The 19,163-nt window shown below is 50.0% G+C and overlaps 1 long non-coding RNA gene across 1 annotated transcript; it reads left to right on the top strand.

Moving 5' to 3' along the window:
- On the top strand, positions 1,417 to 14,616 carry LOC106503007. The gene is made up of 3 exons (XR_001296676.2): positions 1,417 to 1,629; positions 5,310 to 5,514; positions 13,519 to 14,616. It is a non-coding gene; the product is annotated as an uncharacterized LOC106503007 (long non-coding RNA).

Below are 19,163 nucleotides of genomic sequence, written 5' to 3'. Positions count from 1 at the left end.
CCCTCTGCTCTGTCATTTGCAGTTCCTCTAAAAAACAAAACAAACCGAAAGGGAAAGAGGAAAAAAGAAAAAGAAATTAAGCATATTTGGCAAATGAGAATCCCAAATTTTGGTCGATGGCTACAGACAAAGCTGGAAGGCGGGGGTGGTCTTAAGGACATTACCTGCTTTTCCTAGAGCTCCCACCTCCCACCATCTCCTGGCCCACCCACCACCTAGGAACTTAGTCTGCAGGCCTGGAGACTGCCGTTCCCCTCCGGACACCGCCCCCACCCCCACGTCCTTCTCCCAGCCCCCATCTCGGGAGCTGTCCCCGTGGCTGAAGCTGCCAAGCGGATGAGAGGGCATGGCCACCCGCCGCCCCCACCCCCAGCCGCTGCAGAGCGCTTAGTGCATGCGGCTCCCAGACATGCAGCGGGGATACCGGCCACCGGCCGCGGCCAGTTCCGGGCAGTTCGGGGCCAGGTCTTCATCCAACTCCTCTACCTGCACCGCCACACCCACGTCATTAATTTGGGGGGCGGCGGGCATCTAACAGGGACATTTGCCCGGTGGCATCTCTGGCTGCGCCTGCCTCTCCCGAGCCTAAAGCCTCCGGCCTTCCCGCCTCCTCCTCCACGCGCACCTCCGCCCCCCACCCCACCGCGAAGAAGGGGCGAGAAAGAAATAGGCATTAAGATCACAAGCCTTCCCGCACCATCGCTCGCCCCCTCAACCACCTGTCTCTGCGCTCTCCTCCCCCACGGCCTTCCTCAACTCCAGGGCGCCCCCCCTCTGCAGCAGAGGGGGGCACCACGCCCACTGCGGAGCCCAGAAGCGGAAGGTGAGGAGTGGGCAGGGGCTCCTGGGCCAGGCCTCGGGGTGGTGGGGGCGCTGATCATCTGCCTCCCCTGCCCTGCTGGCCCCGGGCCCCCAGAGCCCACGGTGGTGGGGTGCCGGCCAGGGCAGAAGCCGGCCCCAGTCTGCTCCCACCCAAGCGGTCAGGGCAGCTGCGGCGGGAGGCCGGCGCCGCAGCGGGGGTGGGGGCGACCCGATCGCGGTAGGCCCGGAGCATCGCCCCCTCAGGGCCGGGAGAGGAGCCCCCCAGCCTTGCCCGGGGCTCTGGAGACTGGCCGCAGGCCTGGCCGCCGCGCCGCTCCCACCCGATCGGCAGCCCGGCTCTTACCTCCAGCGGCCGCCCCCTCCCCGCCAGCGGCTGCACGGCCGCCTCGCCGCGCCCGGTGCGCCCCGCGGCAGGCGCGAGCTGCGCAGCGGCTCCGCATTCGGGCCCGGCGGCGGCGGCCGCTGTCCGGGCGTGAGCGAGCCCGGCCCGCCCGCGCGCCCGCGCTTCCCACGCTCCGCGCGCCGCCCCGCGCCGCCCAGCGGCCGCCGCCGGCACCGCAGCCTCGCGGCCTGGGGGCGCTGCCGCAGCCCGGCCGGCGGCCGCGGACCGGCCCAGAACGCGGCTGTGGGTTCTCACGGGATTGGGGGACCCCGCAGGCCGACCTCTCCGGCTCCAGCTTCAGCGCAGAGCGGCTCCCGCCCACCGCGTCTCGGAAGGAGGTCCCAGAGCCTCTGCGTGAGTCCCCAATTCTCCCGTTTGGCGCTCTGACCTTGCCTCCCTTATTGACCTCAAGGCGGTGGAGACGGGTGAGCGTGGTGACCACTCGTAGAATGGAGGTGGGGCGAGGGGCAAGGGTGGGCAAAGGGAGGGAAGCCCGTGTGAGCTACCTTTTTTTTCAGAGCCTTCTCGGGCCTGTCTAGAGATCCGAAGGGTGCACTGGACAGTTCTTGAAGGAAGTTTCTTATTTAAAAACAACAGAGACATGCAGATGCTTCAGTTCAGTCGCTCAGTCGTGTCCAACTCTTTGCGACCCCACGGACTGCAGCACGCCAGGCCTCCCTGTCCATCATCAACTCTTGGAGCTTGCTCAAACTCACGTGCATCGAGCCATCCAACCATCTCATCCCCCGTCGTCCCCTTCTCCTCCTGCCCTCAATCTTTCCCAGCATCAGGGTCTTTTTGAATGAGTCAATTCTTCCCATCAGGTGGCCAAAGTATTGGAGCTTCAGCTTCAGCATCAGTCCTTCCAGTGAATATTCAGGACTGATATCCTTTAGGTGCCTCAGACCCACCTGTGAAATAAAACCTTTTCTCTACTCTAGACCCTGCAGAGAACTGAAGGAGGGCTGTGGTCCCTCTCTCCAGAAAAGTACACACTCATCCCTAAACATAATTTTTGCACCGTCAGGGAATTCTCAGACTTGTCAAAGCTCCCTGCACCCCGGCTTAAGGTACCCTAAGACAGCAGGAGATGGGGCTGGTGACCTTCTTTGCTAATGCTTTTTCTTCCTTCAGGAATACCTGCCTACTGCAATCCCACGTTTATGCCTGTAGATATTCGCCTCTCCTTTACAACCAGCTTGAATACCACTTCCTCCCTGGTTTTCCCATTCAGAAGTGTCTATGACCACGGCCTCCTGGGAACATGTTCTCTATGCCGTTTATGACTATTAATCCTATTCATGTGGACCTGTAGTTCTTTTGTGATTAGTTGTCTTTTCACACCTTCTAGGTTATAAACTCTTATAGTTTCTCCCTCTGCATCTATGAAGGTGCTTTACACGGTATGCCCTTGACAGTGAAAAGTGAAAGTGAAGTCATTCAGTCATGTCCAACTCTTTGCGACCCCCTGGACTGTAGCCCACCAGGCTCCTCCGTCCATGGGATTCTCCAGGCAAGAATACTAGAGTGGGTTGCCATTTCCTTCTCCAGGGAAAGCTTCCCGACCCAGGGATCGAACTGAGGTCTCCCGCATTGCAGGCAGACACTTTAACCTCTGAGCCACCAGGGAAGCAATAATCAAAGGGAAGCTGGGTTGAGGGAACAGGAGGTCTGCTGGAGACCCAGGGAAACCAATGCCCTTGCTCCAGGAGAACCAGATGCCCCTCATACCAGGTGCTTCACCACTGACACACGTCCACACCTTGCCTGCTGGCAAGTAGAATCCTCAAGTTGGTTGGTGTTCAGTCCTTCAGTCGTGTCTGATTCTTCGAAACCCTATGGACCGCAGCACGCCAGGCTTCCCTGTCCTTCACCGTCTCCCAGAGCTTGCTCAAACTCATGTCCATTGAGTCAGTGATGCCATCCAACCTTCTCGTCCTCTGTCATCCCCTTCTCCTCCTGCCTTCAATCTTTCCTAGCATCAGGGTCTCTTCTAATGAGTCGGTTCTTGGCATCCGGTGGCCAAAGTATTGAAGCTTCAGCTTTAGCATCATTCCTTCCAATGAATAGTCAGGGTTGATTTCCTTAAGATTGACTGGTTTGATTTCCTTGCGGTCCAAGGGACTCTCAGGAGTCTTCTCCAGAAACAGAGTTCAGAAGCATCAGTTCTTAAGTGCTCAGCCTTCTTTATGGTCCAACTCTCACATCCGTACATGATTACTGGAAAAACCATAGTTTTCACTATTATGGACCTTTGTTGGCAAAATAACGTATCTGCTTTTTAATATGCTGTCTAGGTTGGTCATAGCTTTTCTTCCAAGGAGAAAGCGTCTTTTAATTTCATGGCAGCAGTCACCATTCACAGCGATTTTGGAGCCCCAAAATAAAGTCTGTCACTGTTTCCATTGTTTCGCCATCTATTTGCCATGAAGTGGTGGGACTGGATGCCATGATTTTCATTTTCTGAACGTTGAGTTTTAAGCCAGCTTTTTCACTCTCCTCTTTCGCCTTCGTCAAGAGGCTCTTTAGTTCCTCTTTGCTTTCTGCCATATGGGTGGTGTCATCTGCATATCCGAGGTTGTTGATATTGATACCATTGTGCCTTTTATTCCCTTTTCTTGGGGATGGTTTTGGTCACTGCCTCCTGTACAGTGTCATGAGCCTCCGGCCATAGTGCAGGCATTCTCAAGTTAGCAGGATCTTCTCATCCATTGCTTCTCCGCTGGGCAAGACAGACATAATTTACAGGTCCCTGAGTGAATTTGGGGTCCAGGCTCATGCAGGAGACACCTGACTAATAGCAGATATTCTGCCCCAAATGCCCCCTTGTCAAATAAGGGAAACCTTCACTCACCAGTTGCACAGTCCAGATACAAGCTGGTATCATGCTTGACTCCTTCCCCTACCTTCCCTCCCTGCATTCTCTTCCCCATCAGTCACCGTGCCCTCAGTCTGTTGCAGAGATTGCCCTTCTCTCCATCTCCATGGCCCCGTCCCAAGCTCAGACCACCATTATTTCTTGCTTCAGTTCCTGCATCTGTCTCCATACTAGCTGGCCTACCTGCCTCCAGTCTCACTAGGCTCAGATCCAGTCTCCACATCCCAGCCAGAAGATCTTCCAAAAATATCATCTCCTTCCCTGCTGAAAGCACTCAGGCAGCTCTGCATTTATTAAGGACGAGGTCCAAAGTCCTTCACCCAGCTCTCAGCCTGCAGGTGCTGGCCCTCGCTAACCCTCTGGCCTCCTTTCTCTCTGCTTCCCTCTCCCCTTTGGTGCGTCACTTGTACCAAATATCAAGCTCTTCCCCACACTGAGGTGAGAACCCCCTTCCCTGATTTGTGAGACTACGGCCTACTCATTAGGGCATCCCAGGTGGTGCTAGTGGTAAAGACCTGTCTGCCAACGCAGGGGAGGTAAGAGACTCGGGTTTGGTCCCTGGGTGGGGAAGATCCCCTGGAGGAGGGGATGGCAACCCACTCCAGGATTCTTGCCTGGAGAGTCCCATGGACAGAGGAGCCTAGCGGGCTGCAGTCCATGGGGTTGCAGAGAGTCGGGCACGACTGAAGCAACTTAGCACACGCGTGTGTCCTCCTCATTCTTCCAAGTTTCCCTTCTGCGTCTGTCTCCATCTATGTCACCTGTCCTTCCCACCTGGAAACATTCATCACAGAGACTGTTCCTCATTTAGCTGACACCCACTCTCTCTGCCATGCTGGGAGCGCTGCAGTAGAGTACTCAACGCTGGGCACGGTCCCTGATGCCAGATAGGAGCGCAGACCTTTACTGCTTACCTGGTGAATGAAAGCTGGGAATGGGACACCTAGCCCAGATAGGGGACTCTGGGACGGACACCTTTTGGCTGCAGGACCTGAAAGTCAGACGTGATGGGGCCAGGCCCGCTGCTTGGAATAATCACACTACTCACTGTTTGCCAATGAGTTCCAATATTTCTGAGTCTTGGATTTTTTTCTCAATTGAAAAATGGGGATAATAATACTCTGGGTTGCTCTGAGGGTTGCCAGGTGTCTATGTAGAAGCCCTTTGTAATTTTGAAGTTCTCTCTGTGTAATAGTAATATTGGATTACTTTGCTTAATCCTCTCAGTACCATTTTGATGGAGGCGACTGACGTTTCCCATTTTGCATATGAGGAAGCTGAAGGTGGACGATGGAAATAACTTGCCTGAGGGCACCAGCTGGTTACCAGGAACAGAAGCTCGTCCCTGGGTTCCAAGTCCAGGCTCTCTCCACCACATTACCACTGCCCCTCCCCTCTAACGTGTTGACATTCTGAGTGCCCTACAGCTAACGTATGTCCACTTAACCGTTTCCACAAGGGGTTTTTTGGGGGGTGGGGCCCAGGTTGGGGGGAGGTGTGATGAGTTGTTGGCCAAAAGTGGATTATATAACAACAGGTATCCAGCAAAATTGGGTTCAGGAGGAGTTGACCTTGAAGCTAACCCTATACTCCCTATCCCTGCCCCATCTCCCACCCTAGAGGGGTAGTCTCAATTGACAGTTGCCTTTTATCACATAGTTGGACCCCCCGCTTCAGTTCCCAGAAGCTGGTGAGCATCTCCTGCCTCCATATTTTCAATTTGTATGTTAGCAACTATTTACTGAGCTCCTCTGAGTGCTTCGTCCCTGCCTGTGGAGTCCTGGACAAACGACTAACCCTCTTCGAGCGACAGTCTCCCCCATTTTGCAAAATAGGATCGCTAACGGTCTGTCACATGGCTGATGTGAGGGTTACAATAAGACGGCATCCTCACCGCTGCTGGTGGGCTGTTGCTGATGGAGACCCCTGCCTCCAGCCCCCTCTCTGTGTCTGCTCACCTCCATTCCAGTGCATGGGCAAGTGTGTGTTTGGTAACCAGGGGAGGGCAGAGGGTGGCGGAGAGCCTGAAAAGGACAGGAAAGGAGTCCAAAGGCTGCGGTGCTCCCAGGAGCGTGGAGAGAGCTGCGGAACTCAGAGTCTATCTGAGCTGCTCAAGGATGACTTGTAAGTTCTTGGGCCCTTTGAGTTCGCTTCACACGGTCAGCCACGGCATGATGAGAGGCTTCTCTGAGCTCTTGGTGGGCAGGGGCTGTGGGCCACTAGGAGCCAGAACAGAAGGGTAAGCACTGAGTGACTGCTGTGGTGCTCACAGCTGTAAGGGCTCATAGGAGGTGCCTTTCTGGGGACTTCCAGAAATACTGGGCTCCCCTGGTGGTGCAGCGGTAAAGAATCCACCCACCAATGCAGGAGACACAAGAGATGTGTGTTCAATCCCTGGATGGGGAAGATCCCCTGGAAGAGGGAGTAGCAACCCCCTCCAGTATTCTTGTCTGGAGAAGCCCCGTGGACAGAGGGTCACAAAGAATCCGACAAGACTGAGCAGCTGAGTGCACAAAAGCAACTCTAGGACACTCTAAGAATGAAGAAGTCATCAAAACACGATGTTACAGACATAGAGAACGGAGGCAGTGCCTGGCACGTAGTAGGAACTCAGTGTGTGTGAGTTCCCTAAGAAGCTCATGCATCAGCATCAGGGCCAAGTCCCCTTGCTCCGGAGTCTTCTGATAACGCTGCCTTTGCCGTAAGCGTGTTTGTTTCTCACTGTGTCCGGTGCCCCAGGGAACACCCAGTGGATCTGCCCTTCACAGATCCCTGTGTGTGGTGATGGTGGTTTTTCTCTTTAAAGATGAAATCATTTTTCTTTTCCCTTTCTGTTCAACAAAGACAACAGCCTTTTGGTTTTTGATAAACGTTCCCTTCATGCTAGCAGGTGGATTTGCCCTGGGCACTAAGCGCTGTGCTTTTAAAACACACACAGGCCCAGCTGTTTGAATCTGCTGCGCACTCCAGTCTTTCTTACTTCTCTTATCTTCTGCCCCCGGGGTTTGAGTTTTCTCTGCCTCTGCAGGCTGATAACATGTGGAAGGAGGAGAACAGTTTTAATTAATAGACTAATTAAGTGGTACAAGCCTTTAATAGCTGATTATAGGAAAGTCGTTCCCCACCCCCCCAAGTGATTGATTTTTTTATTGTTCTTGTGCTACATTATGGCAAAATAGTCACAGCTTCTCATTGTCTTCTAGTTGGTTCAGTGGGTCTTTTCCTTCTCTCCCTCTTCATGTGTCCATTTGCTAATGGTGGGCACAGGCAGGATGGGAGACCTTAAACCAGAGGATGAGCAGAAGCAAGGGTCAGAGTGCTGGTGCCAGCCACTTCTTGACAGCGACAGTTAGAAGGGGGATGGGAGGTAGGAGGGAAAAGATCGAAGAAAATCGTAGCCATAATTTGTAGGCTTGTCTCCCCAAGACCCTTCACTCATGATCCCTCTCCCTCGTAGGCCACCACTCACACACGTCAGGTGCATTCAGAAACAGTGCAGTGTGGAGTTTTAAAGAGTGCACTGAAATCCAACTGCCTGAGTTCAGACCTTGCCCCTCCCACTGGCTAGCCATGTGGTCTGGGCAAGTCCCTTACCCTCACTGTGCCTCAGCCTGCTCGTTTATAGAGTAGGACTATAACCCTAGGTTCCTCCCTGGGATTGGGCATCTTTAGTGGCTCAGATGGTAAAGTATCCACCTACAGTTGCAGTGTACCTAGGTTTGATCCCTGGGTCGAGAAGATTCTCTGGAGAGGGAAATGGCTACCCACTCTAGTCTTCTTGCCTGGAAAATTCCATGGACAGAGGAGCCTGGCAGGCTACTGTTCATGGGGTCAGAAAGAGTCAGACACGACTGAGCGACTAACACTTCCAACTTTCCCTAGGATTGTCATGAGAATTAAATGAAACAAGCCAGGTAAAGCACTTAGCACATACTAAGGCCAAACAGACGAGCTGTGACCATCACTACTGCCTGAAGTTATTTAAACTGACTGCTACATAGGAGGGAGTTGATAAATGTTTGTAGAATAAATGAATGTCTACATCATAATTTTCAAGTAGACTCTGAGTCCTTGAAGTTCAAAAGGGTGAAAAAAAGTGGAAATTGCCCATTAAATCATAATAAGAAGCTACCTTTAGTGAGTGCTGATCATGGGTTGGGCTCTGAGCTAATTGGTTTCTGTACATTCTCTCATTTAATCCTGATGTAATATGATTTTTGCCAGCTTTCTTAGAACATGTTTTCCTTAAAGATCCCAAGCCCCCAGACCAAATTTTGTGGGCTGTCCATGTCCTGCACAAGATTTCCAGGGATTCTTGGGGGATGGGCTGACATTTTCATGATCCTGGTTTCTTATGAATTCCTGCTCAAGCTGAATTCACAGTTATTTTCCTGCATCCTCTTAGTCTCAGAGCAAGTTGAACTCTTCCCTTCCTTCTGTCCGGAAAGCCCCCAGAGCACAGGGCCATTTTGAGTGGAAGACTTTTATTGAAGGTCAAGAGGCAAGACAGGAAGTTATAGCGCCACCTAGAGCGAGCAGTAGCTGGAGCTCACCACAGTAAAGCTCACCATCTCCCTCCTGCCTGTGCTTTCTCCCACGGCTCTTTTGCTACCCAGAGCCCTGCTTGCAGCCATTTTTCCTTCCTAAGAGCCCTCTCCTCCATGTCTCTGCTGTTCTCCACCTTGCCCTGAAAACATCAGCTTCCTGTTACTTAGTCACACAAATGCATTTAGATCTTTGAACAAATGTCTCCAGTCTGGGCTGTTCTCAGTCCTGGGTCAGAGGAGCTAAGGAGATAGTGGGGTATAGAGCAGCTCAGCTGCTTGTCTCAGCCACGAAAGTTTACCGGAGTGTCCTCCTCAACAAATAAGCCACTGAGATGAGATGGCCTGAGATGGCCTCTGAGATGACTCCTGCCCCACTTAGAGTGAAGAAATATGGCAGTCCTATTTTCGCATAATTTTTTTTCTTCCTGTTATACTTGTGGTCATGTTGCAGGAAGGGGAACCCCTTCTAGGACCCGAGAGTGGGCTTCTGTCTTACACTCAAAGGCAAACTGCCCAAGACACACATTGACAAAGCAAGAGACTCTACTGAGAAGGGGAGCAGGGGTGGAGAGTGTGGGAGGCAAGGGAACCCAGGAGGACGGCTCCGCCACATGGCTCAGTCTTGGGTTTTATGGTTGTGGGGTTAGTTTCCAGCTTGTCTCTGGTTAATCATTCTGACTCGGTCCTTCCTAGTGGTGTGTACATTGCTCAGCCAGGATGGACTCCAGCAAAGAGGATTCTGGGAGATTAAAGGACTGTCGTCTCCTTTTGACCTTTCCCAGATTCCTCTGGTTGGTGGTGGCTTATTAGGTAATACCATGTTCCTTTCCGGGACCTGCTGTCAAAATAACTCATGCAAATAAATGGTTACGGGCCAGAGTGGGTGGTGCCAGTCAGTGTTTCCCCTAACAATCATGGTAGGAGGTAGATAATATTATCTCCATTTTTTTCCAGATGAGGAATCTGAAAGTGAAAGATGTAAAAAGAAAAAGTGACCCACTCAAAGTCACACAGCTCCTTCAGAGCTGGACTCCTAGGGCGGGCCTGTCTGATTCCAAAGCCAGGGAGGCAGATCACGACACCATGTGGTCACTTAATGCAGCTCAAGCTGGTCTGAAGTGGTTCTAATTCTAGAGCAAAACTTTCTCAGGAAATCTTTCTGTGAGGAAGGCAATGTGGGTCATAGGAAGGTGAATTGACTGACTGAAGACCCAAGACATTAAACAGATTTAGAGCTAGAAATAGCTACGTATCTATAGCTTCATGTATGAGACCCAAGAGTTGTTGCTATTAATCACTGCTGAGTGATTATTCTGATTGCTTCAATTTTGTTGATGCTGCACTTGCTGAATCTGCTGTGCTTTATTCAACCTTGGGTAGGGCCTCTTCTCCAGGAACATAAAGAAGGTTTTCCTTGGCTTATGGAGTTCTGGCTTCATATGTAAGACATCACTTTGGGAGCCCCTTCCCGTCTGTGAAGGCTGGCCGGTAGCTGCGGCTCTTATAAAGAGCTCAATAAATAGCTACGGAATGAATGAAAGAAAGGCTCTTCACTCTCCCTAATTTGTCAGTTCTCTTCCCAAGGCAGGAGTTGGGCAGAAACAGACAAAGGAGCATCCATCCCAGCTGGGCAGCTGGCAGGAGCACCAAAATTGTTCTGACTCAAGAACATCGCTGGAAATGGGATGAGGCTACAGAATTTATCCGCTCTCTTCCCAGAAAGAGTCATGAGTGCAGTTAGAATTCTTTAACAAGCTTCTGGGGCAGAGGCATCCAGATTTTACCACATAGTAGCAATGTGACCCTGGATTTCTCTTCCCTAAAGTGGGGGTTTGGTACTTATCATAAGGGATTTCCCCCTCAATTAAGTGTGATAATGGAAAAATTCTGGCTTTTATCCTTACTTACTCTTCAGTCTACTCTAATCCGGTTCCTGCCCTCCCACACCCCACTGATTGCTTTCACTGAGGTTACCGATCACCCCTTTGTTGAAAATTCCACTTCTCCATCGCTTGGTGGCATTTGACACGGAATAACAGAACTTCCTCCATGAAATAATCTCTTCCCTGGTTCCTTATGACCCCAGGGCCTCCTGTCATAAAATAATTTATGCAAAGCGTTGCCAGCTAGAGTGGGCAGTGTCAGGCTTATCATTTGCATGTCTCCTTGACCATCCTTTTAAGTCTCCATTTGAGGCATCCTGATTAGTTATTTGTTGCTGCATAATAAATTACCCCCAAATTTAGCAGCTTAGAACAGCATCATTTCTGAGGGTTAGGAATTTGGGAGCAGTTTAACTGAGCTGTTTTGACTTGGGCTTTCTCTTGATATGCAGTCCCACTCATTATTCATTCATGAAGATTCTCTTCCAGCTCTTCAAGCTCCCTTGCATGGCTCTGGGCAGGAGGCCTCAGTTCTTCACACGTGGACCTCTACACAGGACTGCTGGTGACGGGGAGGTGGCTTCCCCAGGGTGAGGGGTCCAAGGAGAATGAGCACCTGTGGCTGAGATCTCAGGGGTGCTGTCCCATCACTTCCGCCCTTGTCACACTGCCCAACCCTGGTACATCAGGGAGGACCACACACCAGTATGAAGATCAGAGACAGCACTGGGGGTCAGCCTGGACGCTGGCTACCATGGCAGCCTTCTTGGCTGACCCTAAAAAGTCAGTGCTCCCCGGAGTTCCATCCCGACACCTGTCTCCTCTCCATCTCCACACACACCCTTGAGAGCTTGGAACTCCCCTTCAGTTACATCTAAATTTTAAAGTCATCCAAGTCTGTGTCCCTAGCCAAGTTCCCGCTCAGAAACTTCAGCTTGTACACTCTCTGCCTGTGTGCATGCGTGCTTAGTTGCTCAGTTGTGTCTCTCTGCGACCCCGTGGACTGTAGCCCGCCAGGCTCTTCTGTCCATGGGATTCTTCCGGCAAGGATACTGGAGTGGGCCGCCATTCCCTTCTCCAGGGGATCTTCCTGAACCAGGGATCGCACCCGCATCTCTTGTGTCCCCTGCATTGCAGGCTGACTCTACCTCTTTCTCTCATATCCAACCACCATATTAAGGTTCTTTGTTTTTTCATTGTTTTTCCCATCTTTTGTTTTGAAAAATGTCAAAATATAGAAAGAGTTAAAAGATGAGTAAAACGGTCCCCTATTGGCTGGATTACTTCTAGGTTCACAATTGCTGATATTTTGTGTCTCATTTGCTTTCTCTCCCTGCTTCTCTTCCTTAGGTTTATGTCTTTTCGTAGTAACGTTCAGATGCTACTTGCCATTCTCTCACAGATGTACTGTATGTGTGTGTGTGTGTGTGTGAAGTTTCTATGTAAATACAGTGGTTGAAAGTAAGTTACAGGGAAAGAATCTGAAAAAGAGTGGGTATATGTGGGTATATTCTTCGTTGCGTACCTGAAACTAACACAACATTGTAAATCAACTAGACTCCAATATAAAAATTAAATTAAAAATAAATAAAATGTACTGATAGATGATAAAGAAAGAAAGTTGCAGATATTATGACACTTCATCCCTAAAGAGTTCTGCATCTGTTTCCTAAAATGTTTAGCCTTCCCGGGGGCTCAGTGGTAAGGAATCCACCTGCAATGTGTGAGACGCAGATTTGATCCCTGGGTCGAACCCTGAAGCGGGAAATGTCAAGCCACTCCTGTATTCTTGCCTGGAAAATCCAATGGACAGAGGAGCCTGGCGGGCTGCAGTCCATGGGGTTACAAGGGAGTCAGACACAACCGAGTGACTAAACAACAAAACCGCTCCTGAGAACAAGGATGCTCTTCCCCTAGGCAACCACAATGCCGTTATTATTCCTGCGGCCACCCTTCCCGCTCTGTCTCCTCCAGGCTGTGCGCTTTCCTCACCATCGCTAGTGCAGCCATCTCCTAACCGGCTCCTCCTCTGATCCATGCCCCATGCTTCTGCCAGGGCGAGCTTTCCAAAATACACATCTGATTATGTCACTTCCCTTCTTGGGACCTGTCAGTAGCTCTATATTCCTTTCAAAATAAAGGTAGACTTCACAAGGCATATAAGCTTTCATCATCTAGATTCATTTACAGCAGTCTCGCCCAGCACTAGAAATATAATATGAGCTACATAAGTAACTATTCACAGAAAATTTGCTTATTTATTTTTGGCCCTGCCGAGTCTTCACAGCTGTGTGGAGGCTTCAGTAGTAGCGGCTCTCGGGCCCCAGAGCTCAGGCTCAGCAGTCATGGTGCTGGGGCTTAGTCGCCCTGTGGACTGTGGAATCTTCCCCGACTGGGGATCAAACCTGTGTCCCCTGCATTGGCAGGTGGATTCTTCACCGCTGGGCTGGAAGAGAAGTCTGGTAACTTTACATTTTAAATGCTGCCACATTTTTAAAAGTTATTAAAAAACAGGTGAAATGAATTTTAAAAATAGGTTTTCTATAATCCGATATATTCAAAATCTTATCATAGCAGCATAAGCCCAATATAAGAACTATTAATGAGATGTCTTACTTTTTATCCTAAGTCTTCAAAATCTGACCTTTATTTCATATGTACAACATACCTCAATTCAGATGCTCACTTTCCAAGGGTAAATGAAAAATGAATTCAAAATAACAAGATTATATTTAACAAAAAAAATTTATATTGCTCCAGCTGACTTAATTAAAATTAAATAAAATGGGAAGCTCTGTTCTTCCTTCACACTGGCCACATCTCGAGTGTTTAGTAGCCACAGAGGCTAGTAGATCCTGAAAGAGGGAATTCCTGAGCAGCAGTTCTCAAAGTGTGATCCAGGACTGGGGGTCCTGAAGACCTTTCCAAAGGGGTCACTAAGGTCAAAATTATTTTCATGATAATTAAACGTTATTTGCCTTCTTTCACTTTTTTTTCTCCCATCAGTATAGCACAACGGAGTGTTCCAGAGGCCACGTAACATGTAATATGACCACAGATTGAACATAGAAGCATTTAAGAGAATCAGCAGTTTGTATTAAGCAGATAGTGAAGAAATTTACCAAATTGCGAAACAAAGCTTCTCCTTTCCTGACTTGCTTTTGTCCTGGAAAGTATAATTATTTTCCATTAAAATGTGTATATTTATATACTCAATGAGATTATTTTTAAATGAATTAATTGAAAGGTTGAAATGTTCTCGGTTTTACTTTCTGATACGGTAATTATCGATGGGGAGAACTCTCACTTTTCTATGGTGTCAGAGGGCTTTGAGAAGAGCTGGCCTCCAGCAGCCTGGCTCTGCAGCTTCATCGCTAGTGATTTCCTCTCCTCGCTCATACTTTTCACATGAACATCCAGCTCCAGACAAGATGAAGCAGATCCACTTTCTCCCTCTTCCTCTGGTTAAGTGCTTCCTAAAATCCTGAACATCACAGATACAACAAACATCTGAAAGGCAAAGCCAAGGCTAGGGACCTCAGGACTCAAGGAGTGACATGGCACCAAGGTGGTATCAGCAGAGACCTAGCGGGGTTGCTGAACTTCTGCTCTGGTCCAGCAATAACGAGATGTCCGCCACTCCGCAAGTGTCAACGGCTGCATGGAGACCCTGGACTTTTATCCCCACCTGGCGGTAGCCAGGAGGTCACCCTCCACCCCGCCCCGCCTGCCCCGGCAGAGCAGTAGGAAAGAGGCCCTGCTGAAACAGATCAGTCTCACAACACAATACCTGAAGTGTCCAAGATGCAATTTAAAATCCCTCATGATGCCAAGAACCAGGAAAATCTCAACTTGAATGAGAAGAGATAATTAGCAGATGCCAACACGGAGATGACAGAGATGTTGGAATTATCTGACAGGGATTTAAAAACAACCGGCATAAACATGCTTCACTGAACAATGATAACATTGCTTAATAACTTAAAATAAAAGAATGAATAGCAAGTCTCAGCACAGAAACAAAAGATGGAAAGAAGGATCATACCGTCTGCTGCTGCTGCTAAGTCACTTCAGTCGTGCCCGTCTCTGTGTGACCCCACAGACGGCAGCCCACGAGGCTCCGCCATCCCTGGGATTCTCCAGGCAAGAACACTGGAGTGGGTTGCCATTTCCTTCTCCAATGCATGAAAGTGAAAAGTGAGAGTGAAGTCGCTCAGTCATGTCCGACTCTTAGCGACCCCATGGACTGCAGCCCACCGGGCTCCTCCGTCCATGGGATTTTCCAGGCAAGAGTACTGGAGTCATACCATTTACTTGGGCCTTAAAAGCATCACTCGTGTTTCTGGGATGGCCACCCTCAGCTTGTGCCCGGGCCAAGGCGTCTGCCTCTTCTTAGAACACCCGTCTCTCCTTTTTAAATCCTGCTTGTCCCCGGGGTCAGCTGAGATGTCACCTCCTCTGTGAAGCCTTCCTTGACTTCCATGCCCCTTCCCCCCGAAAGCTCCCTACACCAGAGCACTCACATTCAACTCCACTAAGTTGAGTCTGTCATCTCTCCCTCCACACATACCCAGTGTAAAACCTTGCCAGAGGGACTGTGTCTTATCCCAGGTACCTGGCATAGTACCTGGCTTAAAATAAGCACTCAGAAAAGTGTTGAATAAATGAGTAAATCTGTGAATAAATGGAAACTCTGCAGTGACTCTCTCTTTTGTCGAATGCATCTAATTAATGCCTGTGGTCAGCCATTACATGCCCTACACAAACTGTGATACACCTCTTTTTGGTATCTGGCTTCCCTTCATACCTCCTACTCCTCTGCCACACTGGAAAACAGTGTTTTGTTTTCCTGGAACTTCAAAACACTTTTTATTTGTCACATACAATGGTTAATTTCTTTCTCTAAAAAAAATTTTTTTTATTGGAGTAAAGTTGATTTACAATGTTGTTTCAGATGTACAGCCAGATGAATCAGTTATACATATATATATATATCCACTCTTTTTTTAAAAGATTCTTTTCCCACACAGGTCATGACAATACTGAGTAGCGTTCCCTATTGAACAGGTCGCCAATGAGGACCTGTTGGGCTCCCTGGTGGTTCAGATGATAAAGAATCTGCCTGCAGTATGGAAGGCTCAGATTCAGTCTTTGGTTTGTCAAAATCCCCTGGAGAAGGGAATGGTTGCCCACTCCAGTATTCTTGCCTGGAAAACTCCATGGACAGAGGAACTTGTCCGGCTGCACTCCTTGGGACTGCAGAGTCGAACACGGCTGTGACTAACACTTTCACTTCATTGTACACGGACTTGCTAGTCATCTATTTCATACAAATAGTCAATCCCAGTCTCCCAATGTACCCCTGCCTCCTTCTTTCCCCTCTGGTAACTGAGATTGAAAACAGTATTTTTTTTTTCTTTTTTGGCAGCACAATGGGGCTGGTGAGATACTAGTCCCCCGACCAGGGGTAGACTCCGCAGACGCTGCAGTGGTCAAGCAGAGTCTTAACCCTTAGACCGCCAGGGAAGGCCCAGAAGACAGTGTTCTGAAAGGACCTTTTACCTCCCTATATCCCCATCTCCACATACACGTATGTATGCGTTTCCATCGCCTCAGACATTCCCAGCCATCTTTTCTCGGTTACTTCTCCCTCTCTGCCGCACGTTTGTTTTTTTGGCTGCGCTGCGTCTTCGTTGCTACGCGCCGACTTGGTCAAGCGGCAGCGGGCAGGACCCACTCCTTGTTCTGGTGCCAGGGCTTGTCGTTGCGGTGGCTGCTCTAGTTTCGGAGCCCAGGGCTTCCGTAGTTGGGGCCTGTGGGCTCAGCAGCTGAGGCTCATGGACTCTAGAGCCCCACTTAGTAGTTTGGGCGCGTGGGCTTAGTTGCCCCGTGGCATGAGGAATCTTCCTGGGTCAGGGATTGAAGCCATGTCCCCCGGCATTGGCAGGCGGGTTCTTAATCACCGGACTGCCAGGGAACTTCTCTCTTTGTTTTTATGTGTTTGTTTGAGTGCACTTGTATTAGCCCCAAGATTTAAAACTCTGTGCGTTTGAGACTCCCTGGCAGTCCAGCTGTTAAGACTCCATGCTTCCACTGCAGGCGGGGGCGCGGGTTTGATCCCGGGCGGGGCACTAGGATCCCACCAGTAGGCGGCACTGCATGGCCAAGAAAGATCCGTGAGTTCAAACTCACGTCGTGTTCATCTTTGCCTCTGCCTCCGAGTCCCTAGCATAGGCCCTTGTTACTCTCAGGGAGTTTTCATTTCTTTTTCTGAGATCATAGAACCTACTTCATAGGGGTTCTGTGGCTACTAAACCAAAAATACACTATTTAAATTTTGATGTGGCATCTCAATTTTGATACAGCCAGTATTCAATAAATGTTAGCCATGATTATTGTTATTATCACTTGAAGGAATAAATGATGGAGCAAGTCCTACCTACTCTACCTTCAAAATGTCCTTTTGAATTCCACTTCGTCTCCCTACTGCCACTATTATTGCCCTGCTCCCAGGGGTGACCATTCTTGATCCCATCTCTACAGTCTAATGGGCCCCAACCCTTCCAGTTTTGCAGAAGACAATTTTCCCACAGGCTGAGGAAGAGGAATGGTTTGGGGATGGTTCAAGCACATTACCTTTATTGTGCAGTTTATTTCTGTATATGTGTTCTGAAAACCAGGGGGCCACTCTGTCACCAACACATATATCCAGACTTAGGGGGACAGTCCTCTTTTTCCATGAAATGAAAATTTAGCAGAAGATACACCTAGGTACATTTTTCCACAGTCCAAGGTTAATTCTCCAGGGCTGACTGCAGGCAGAGCAGAGGGAACCAAGGTCAGGGGACTTGCTTGGCTACCCAGACCTGAGAAAGCACCCTCTGAGGAAATGCCCCAGACACAAAGCCCCAGACCTATCCTGACCCTGCCCTCACCAGCTTCAGGACATCCAACTGCAGGAACCCTGAGGTCCCAGCACAAGAGTGGGGAAAGCTTTGGATTCAGGACTTCTGAATTCCAGGTCATCCGGGCAAGCTACCTCCCCTCTCAGGGCCTCAGTTTGTAACTATGCCATAGGTTGTTGACTTGAAAATATCTTTCAAGTGCCCTCCAATCGTCACAGTCTATAATTAAATGAGCTTCAGGTGTGGAATCCTCTGGACTAGGCTGTTTGAAGGGCGGGGCTGCAGGGGAGAGAAACCCAACATGGAGGCAATAGAACGAAACTGAGTGGTAGGCGCTCAGCATGGCCATCAGGTGGAGCCATTGCCACACCAAGATGCTCAAATCAAAGGCGGGGGAAGTTCTGATTCCTCTAGACAGCAATGGGCCCCTCACGGCAAGCTGTCCAGCAACAAGAAGAACCAGTTGCCACCCCACGCTGTCCCCTAAACACACACGCACGCACGCACGCACGCACATGCACACGCACACACACGGCTTGCTCCCAAAGCCTACACATTCTGACAAACTCAGGGCAATGTACTGTTACAGGTTGCTGAGCCTGAGGCTGACAGCATGTTGAAAAGCAGAGACATTACTTTGCCAACAAAATCCGTCTCGTCAAAGCTATGGTTTTCCCAGTGGTCATGTATGGATGTGAGAGCTGGACTATAAAGAAAGCTGAGCACCAAAGAATTGATGCTTTTGAACTGTGGTGTTGGAGAAGACTCTTGAGAGTCCCTTGGACTGCAAGGAGATCCAATCAGTCCATCCTAAAGGAGATCAGTCCTGAATATTCATTGGAAGGATGTTGAAGCTGAAACTCCAATACTTTGACCACCTGATGTGAAGAACTGACTCATTTGAAAAGACCCTGATGCTGGGAAAGATTGAAGGCAGGAGAAGGGAACGACAGAGGATGAGATGGTTGGATGGCATCACTGACTCAATGGACATGAGTTTGAAATAACTCCGGGAATTGGTGATGGACAGGGAGGCCTGGCGTGTTGCAGTCCGTGGGGTTGCAAAGAGTCGGACACGACTGAGCGACTGAGCTGAACTGAGCCTGAGGCTGAAGGAGTTTTAAAGACCCAGCTGCCTTTTCTCCTCCTGGTTTCCCGGGAATCTGTACCCTGTACCACCGGCCTTACCTGGCCAGACTCTCCTCCAGTCACTCTCAGGGCAGGATGTGTGACCAGATAGAGGCCAGCCTGACTTTTTTTTTAATTTTAACATCTTCCCTTTCTCCAACCCCCAGCTGTCACCTTCTAAGGAAACCTCAAGACTTCCTCCCTTTGCCTCCCCAAGTCTTGGGGAGGAACCTCTGGTTAGAGCAGTGGGAGAAAAGCAAGGGGGAAGTGGGGCGGGGGGCGGGGTGTGCTGCTGAGGGGAAAGGTCTGGCCTGGGCCAGATAAGCCTGGAAGGATCCTTTGTTTGGCCCCAACTACCTCTGCCATTGTTGACACACTTGGGAGCCTTTCCCGAAGGTCCTGAATGTCTGACAGCTCCCCTTCCCCCACTTCCTATGGGCTTGGGTGGAGTGGGGGTGTCTGGGCTCTGGGGGTGGGGGTGTCTGGGCTCTGGGTGAGGGTGTCTGGGCTCTGGGTGAGGGTGTCTGGGCTCTGGGGGTGGGGGTGTCTGGGCTCTGTGGGTGGGGGTGTCTGGGCTCTGGGGGTGGGGGTTCGCTTACAGACAGTTTTGCAGTTACG

The sequence above is a fragment of the Capra hircus genome, chromosome 16 (genome assembly GCF_001704415.2).
Source record: "Capra hircus breed San Clemente chromosome 16, ASM170441v1, whole genome shotgun sequence".
NCBI classification, from domain to species: domain Eukaryota; kingdom Metazoa; phylum Chordata; class Mammalia; order Artiodactyla; family Bovidae; genus Capra; species Capra hircus.
Note: the sequence above shows the minus strand (reverse complement) of the source record. Positions and strands in the feature narration are given on the sequence as shown.